The sequence below is a fragment of the Rosa chinensis genome, chromosome 5 (assembly GCF_002994745.2).
Source record: "Rosa chinensis cultivar Old Blush chromosome 5, RchiOBHm-V2, whole genome shotgun sequence".
Classification (NCBI taxonomy): Eukaryota; Viridiplantae; Streptophyta; class Magnoliopsida; order Rosales; family Rosaceae; genus Rosa; species Rosa chinensis.
Window position 1 is genome coordinate 16,793,542 of NC_037092.1, and position 6,607 is coordinate 16,800,148.

Below are 6,607 nucleotides of genomic sequence, written 5' to 3' on the forward strand. Positions count from 1 at the left end.
CCCAAACATCGAAAAGTTCAACAACAAGAATAGGAGTTTGCGGCATTTGGTTTCTAGCACCTAAATTACCTGTTCGTTGACAACGATCGCATGACTTGCAAAACTCAAATGCATCCTTGAACAAGGTAGGCCAATAAAATCAGTACTTGAGAGCTGTCCTTTTTTCTCCAAAATGACCACCACATGCATAGGAATGACAAAAAGTAAGAATAGAGAGAAATTCAGAGTTAGGTACGCACCTTCTTATCAACTGATCCGCACAATGTTTCCATAAGTACGGATCATCCCACACATAATACTTGGCAGTCTTAGCAAGCTTGTCCTTTTGAGCCTTTGTCAAATCATCCAGAAACTTCTTGGTTACTTTGTAGTTGACGATATCTGCATACCAAGGCTCCAAAACTTCTAAGTGAAAAAGCTGCTCATCCGGAAAGCTTTCATGCAAAGGCAATAGATCCTCCTCTGCGTTTGAACCATTTACAATTCGGCTTAGGTGATCTGCTACCACATTCTCACTTCCCTTCTTGTCCTTGATTTCCAAATCAAACTCTTGTAAGAGAAGCATCCACCTAATAAGCCTTGGCTTTGCATCCTTCTTTGTAAGAAGATACTTCAAAGCTGCATGGTCAGAAAACACAATCACTTTAGTACTAATTAAATATGAACGAAATTTCTCTAAAGCGAAAATAATAGGTAAAAGCTCCTTCTTTGTAGTTGAATAATTCAACTGAGCATCATTAAGAGTCCGAGATGCGTAGTAGATAACCTGTGGAAGCTTGTTCACACGTTGGCCCAAAACAGCCCCCATAGCATAATCAGAGGAGTCACACATTAGCTCAAAGGGCAAATTCCAATCTGGAGGAGTGATGATAGGTGCTGTGGTTAACAACTCCTTAAGTTTCTCGAAAGCTTTCTTGCATTCCTCATCAAACTCAAATGCCATATCCTTTTGTAACAACCTGCATAAGGGTCTTGATATTTTTGAGAAATCCTTGATGAATCGCCTATAGAAACCTGCATGTCCAAGAAAAGAACGAACCTCTCTCACACTTGTGGGAGAGGGTAAGGAACGTACAAGATCTATTTTTGATTTATCAACTTCTATGCCCCTAGCAGAAATAACGTGCCCTAAAACAATACCTTGATCAACCATGAAATGGCATTTTTCCCAATTTAAAACAAGGTTAGTTTCAATGCAACGATTAAGCACAAGAGATAGATTGTCTAAGCATTTATCGAAAGAATCACCATAAACACTAAAATCATCCATGAATACTTCTATGATGTTTTCGACAAAATCTGAAAATATACTTACCATACATCTCTGAAACGTTGCAGGAGCGTTACAGAGTCCAAAAGGCATCCTCCGGTATGCAAAAGTCCCAAAAGGACAAGTGAATGTCGTCTTTTCTTGATCCTCCGGAACAATAGCAATCTGATTGTAAGCTGAATAACCATCAAGAAAGCAATAATGAGAATGACCAGCTAACCTTTCGAGCATCTGATCAATAAAGGGTAGCAGGAAGTGATCCTTGCGAGTTGTTGTGTTTAATTTTCGATAGTCAATGCACACCCGCCACCCAGTTTGCACACGTGTAGGCACTAGCTCGTTGTCTTCATTCTTCATAACCATGATACCAAATCATTTAGGAACTACCTGCACTGGGCTCACCCACTTGCTATCTGAGATAGGGTAGATCACACCCACATCTAGCAACTTTAATATATACCTCTTTCTTCACCACCTCCATCATGACAGGATTCAAAGGACATTGAGCTTCTCTTGTTGGTCTTAAGCCTTCGTCAAGAAGTATCCTATGCATGCAAATCACCGGACTAATGCCTTTTATATCTGCTATGCTCCATCCAATAGCAGTCTTGTACTCCTTGAGCACACGAATCAACTTCTCCTCCTCCAACTCTGTGAGGTTTGAGGCAATGATCACGGGTAATGTTTCTTCCTCTCCCAAAAATACATATTTCAAGTGATTCGATAATGGTTTAAGCTCTAACTTGGGGGACTGAATCACAGAAGGCAACAACTTTTCAGTAGACAAGGAAGGGAAATAAAATCATTAGAATTACCTCTAGACCGTGGTAGTGACTCAAGTGCAGCCACGGTTTCCTCAATATCCTCCCTCAAATCGATGTCCCTTTTTGGGTTCTTGAATGTTTCAAACTGTAAACTTTGAGAGATTGTGGCTTCCAATGCATCCTCACTTATGACTTCAAAGAATTTCTGAGCTAAATCATCAAGAATGTCAATAGAAAAACAAGAATGCAACTCACTAGGATACCTCATAGCTTCAAAGACGTTGAAGCTTATTATATCACCATCGAACTCCATTGTCAAAGTCCCCTCATAGACATCAATCTTGGTTCTTGCAGTTCTCATGAAAGGGCGACCAAGAAGGATATGTGTAGATGTAGATGATGGCTCCTCCTCCATCTCTAACACATAAAAGTCTGCTGGAAAGATTAAATCATTTACCTGCACCAAAACATCTTCCAACAAACCCTTGGGATATGCATTAGAACGGTCAGCCAATTGAATAACAACACCATCTTTTTTGAGTTCACCTAGACCTAGAGTTGCATAAACTGAATAAGGCATGACATTTATAGACGCACCTAAGTCTAACATAGCACGCTCAAACCTGGTGTTACCCATTGTGATTGGAATAGTGAAGCTACCGGGATCCTTACACTTGGGTGGAAGTTTTCGTTGAAGCACTGCTGAAACATTCTCACTCACCTTTACAGTTTCATTCCCCTTTAAAATCCGCTTGGTAGTGCAAAGTTCTTTTAGAAATTTGGCATATTTTGGGACTTGTTTTATTGCATCTAAGAGCTGTATGTTCACTTGGACTTTTCAGAATGTTTCCAAGATCTCCTTTTCAAGTTCCTCTTTCTTTGATTTAGCAGGAAGACATGAAGTAATCAAACTTGGAACTACATTACTAACCTTAGAATCTCTCAAACCCGTGGGTTTAAGGGCTGCCTTTGATGCATTTATGTGATTAGGGGGCTGCCCTAAAGTGTCCAAGCACTCATAGTTGTCCTCCTTTGCTACCGTAACTTCTCCTTGCTCCTCCTCATTATTCATGGCTCTCTGAACTCTCTTTTGCCCTCTTGGCTGCTCCAAAACTTCGTTTCCACTTCTTAAGGTCACAACACTAGCATTCTCAAACCCCCATTTTGGATTGATCACAGTCTGACTAGGGAGCTTTCCTTGTTGGTGTTGTTGTCCAATCATGTTTGCTAGTTGACTCACTTGACGCTCAAGATTCTCAATAGACCTATCTGTTTTCTGTTGAAAAGATTGTTAAGAGTTAGCTAAAGAAGCAACTAAATCCTCAAGAGACTTACTTGGAGCTTGTTGTTGAGGAGGAGGTTGATAAGATGTTTGCGGTCTAGCCTGATAGAATCCAGGTGGGCGGTTGTAATTGCTTCCTTGAGGTTGCAAAACATTGTCATTGTTGCTCCACTTAAAATTCGGATGATCACGTCACCCCGCATTATAGGTATTAGAGAATGGATCATATTTTGGCCTTTGTTGCCCTTGAAATCCAACCGCATTAGCTTGCTCAAAACCACTTTGCTCCATCAATGATGGACATGTATCAGAAACATGTCCCACCATTGAGCACACACTGCATACTTGCTTTGGAGCTATCACAACCTGTTTTACAAGATTAGTTAAGTTTGCTAATTGTAATTCAATATTAGAATTAGTGCTTACCTCTTTGACGCTCTTAAGTGACAGCTCATCTCTCCCTCCAAATTGCCGAGTATTTCCAGCTATGTTCTTTAACAATGTTTTAGCAGTAGCTTGAGTCTTGTCCATGAATGCTCCCCCACTTGCTGCATCAAGCATCACACGATCTGTGCCACACAATCATTCATAGAAATATTGTATGAGAAGGTGCTCCGATATTTGATGATTAGGACATGAAGCAACCAAGCACATGAATCTCTCATAATATTCTCCAAAGGACTCTCCATGCATTTGTCGGATTGCACATATATCCTTCCTTATGCTTGCAGCCTTTGTGGCTGGAAAATATTGCTCAAGGAATGCTTGTTTCACTTGATTCCATGTGGTGAGTGATCCGGAAGGCAAATTGTAAAGCCACTCCGTAGCCTTACCCTCCAATGTGAATGGGAAGGCCCTTAACATGACATGGTCTTCATGGACAGTTGCTGGCTTCATTCCTGAACATACCATATGTAGCTCCTTAAGATGCAATTTGGCATCCTCTGTTGAGAAACCATGGAACTTAGGCAAATAGTGAATCATGCCAGACTTAAGCTCAAATCCTCCATCCCCATTCGGATTTGGATAGGTGATGCACAATGGTTATTGTTCTACATTAGGAGTTGCCAACTCCCTCAAAGTACGGTTAGCCATGTCTTCTTGTCTCTCTTCTTCCTCTTCCCCTGAACTCAAGTGTGGTGGGGATGGTGGTGGCAAGGATGTCGTTGCTCGCGTCGTCTTGACTGTTCTTCGAAGCTCTCTAAGTGTACGTTCTAGCTCAGGATCGTACTCAGCAAGATCAAGGTATCTACAAAAATAAAAGCAACTAAGTTAGTAAACCAATAAAACAGAAAAATAAGACGAACAAAATAGATTAGCTATTTAGGGAAAAACAATCCCCGGCGACACGGCGCCAAAAATTGATACGTCTAAAAGATGTACAACTTAAACCTTGCACTCAAATATCATCGTTGGTAATATAGTGATCAAGCAAGGGTCATTACCCGCTGAAGATTGTTCCTAAACTGCTAACCAAATGTCACAAACTACTCTAAACCATGCTACTGAACAGTTAACGAAAATAAATTAATTAACTAACATAGACTTGATGGAATTTTCTGTAAAATTTTACACGATACTAAAGACACATTTAATAACACGCATACAAAATTTCAGAACAATCGGAATTGATTTGATATATGAAATAAATCACGTAAAATTGAACACAGTAAGATAACAAAGCGGGAAACAGATTTTATAACTTTAAAACTATTGACAGAAACAAGCTAAGGACTCATTCTTCACCACCAAACACACTCAATCATATCAAAGCTCAGTTAGGGAATCTTAATTCTCAATTGAATTTACCCGAAGTTAACTCACAAGCTCGAATTAACCCATCACCCTTTCGTAGTTCCTCGTTAAGTGAATACAAGCTCACCACTTAATCTATTTCCGATTATGCAGCCTAGACACAAGCTCGCTAAGTTTAACATATCAAAATCATTAAGCAAGAAAAGGGTTTGGATAAATCTAGGGTCACAAGTACATTGGTAGTCTTGCTAAACCTAGGGTTTGAGTCACATGTAATTCAAGAAAATATTTTGCTACTCAATTGGAATCAACACACGACATATACGAATCTAGTGTTACTCCTAGCATTAGAACCCTAACCTATTCATTTAGTTGCGCACCTAAACAAACAAGCAAAGATTCATCTTGTAGACACGGTGAAACAAACACTCAATTGATAATATAGAAAACCATAAACTGAATTGTCATCAATATGAATTGAACATGTTTGGGGCTTTGAAATCGCCCCTAGTTACAAAAGTATTTAGCTAGACATAGTCATGAATTCGCTGAATGCATACATCAAGAGAATCGAAAAGAAAAATAGAGATGAAAGAAGGAGGTGAGATCACTGCTAGATGATGGCAGAAGATGTCGTTCTCTCCTTTCTCTTGTGCGGCAGAACGTACGCCTCCCCCTAGAGGTCCCTTCTTTTTTTGCTTAGGTTAGGAGATTTTCACTTCTTTTCCTTTTAGGAATCAAGTAGCTTCTCCTTTAAGATTCCTAATAATTTTCACCCATAAAAATATGTCATATATCTCTAATAAACAGAGATATTCAGTTAATACTCGTTGGTGGGCTTCTAAAAGGAATTCGGGCCTCAAATCGTGGATTTCCGTCAAAGTGTCAGATTCTCGGACTGCCCGACCTTGCTATACTAAATCGGCCATAAATTCTTGTAGAAAAATGATATGAATGAACCGTTAAAAGTTATGGAAACTAGACATCCGAAGCTTTCCAAGCATGTAAAGTTCACTGTCTGGTTCATTCTGAGTGCTCTCAGGTTCATGTCGAAGTTGACTGATCTGCGCAAGCAGATTTACTGATTTAGCTTCCTTTCTTCTACTTTGCTCCATAACACCTACAAATCATAAAAATAAAGTAAATGACTCAAATAGATGGAAAACTAGCTAAGAAAACATGAAGAAATCAACACAAAATCATGTACATTTATGAGCTTATCATTCATCTCCTTTAAATTGCACTAATATCTTCTTCCAATTGTGCACATAATGAACTCCTACAATCAAGAAAAATCAGAATTTAATTAGTATTATAATCAATAGTAAATAAGATAATCAAGAATAAATATTTATTATAAACACTCCCTTTTATCTCCTTGAATTCTTCCTGATTTTTCCTTTAAGTTTTCCTTGAATTCATCACTCAAGAGTTCTTAATTTGATGGACTCCTAAATTCTCTCTTTAATAGGAAAGTTCAAAGAAAGTTCCCTAAAACAAAATAGGAAATATTTCCTAAAGTGAAAGTGGAAAGTT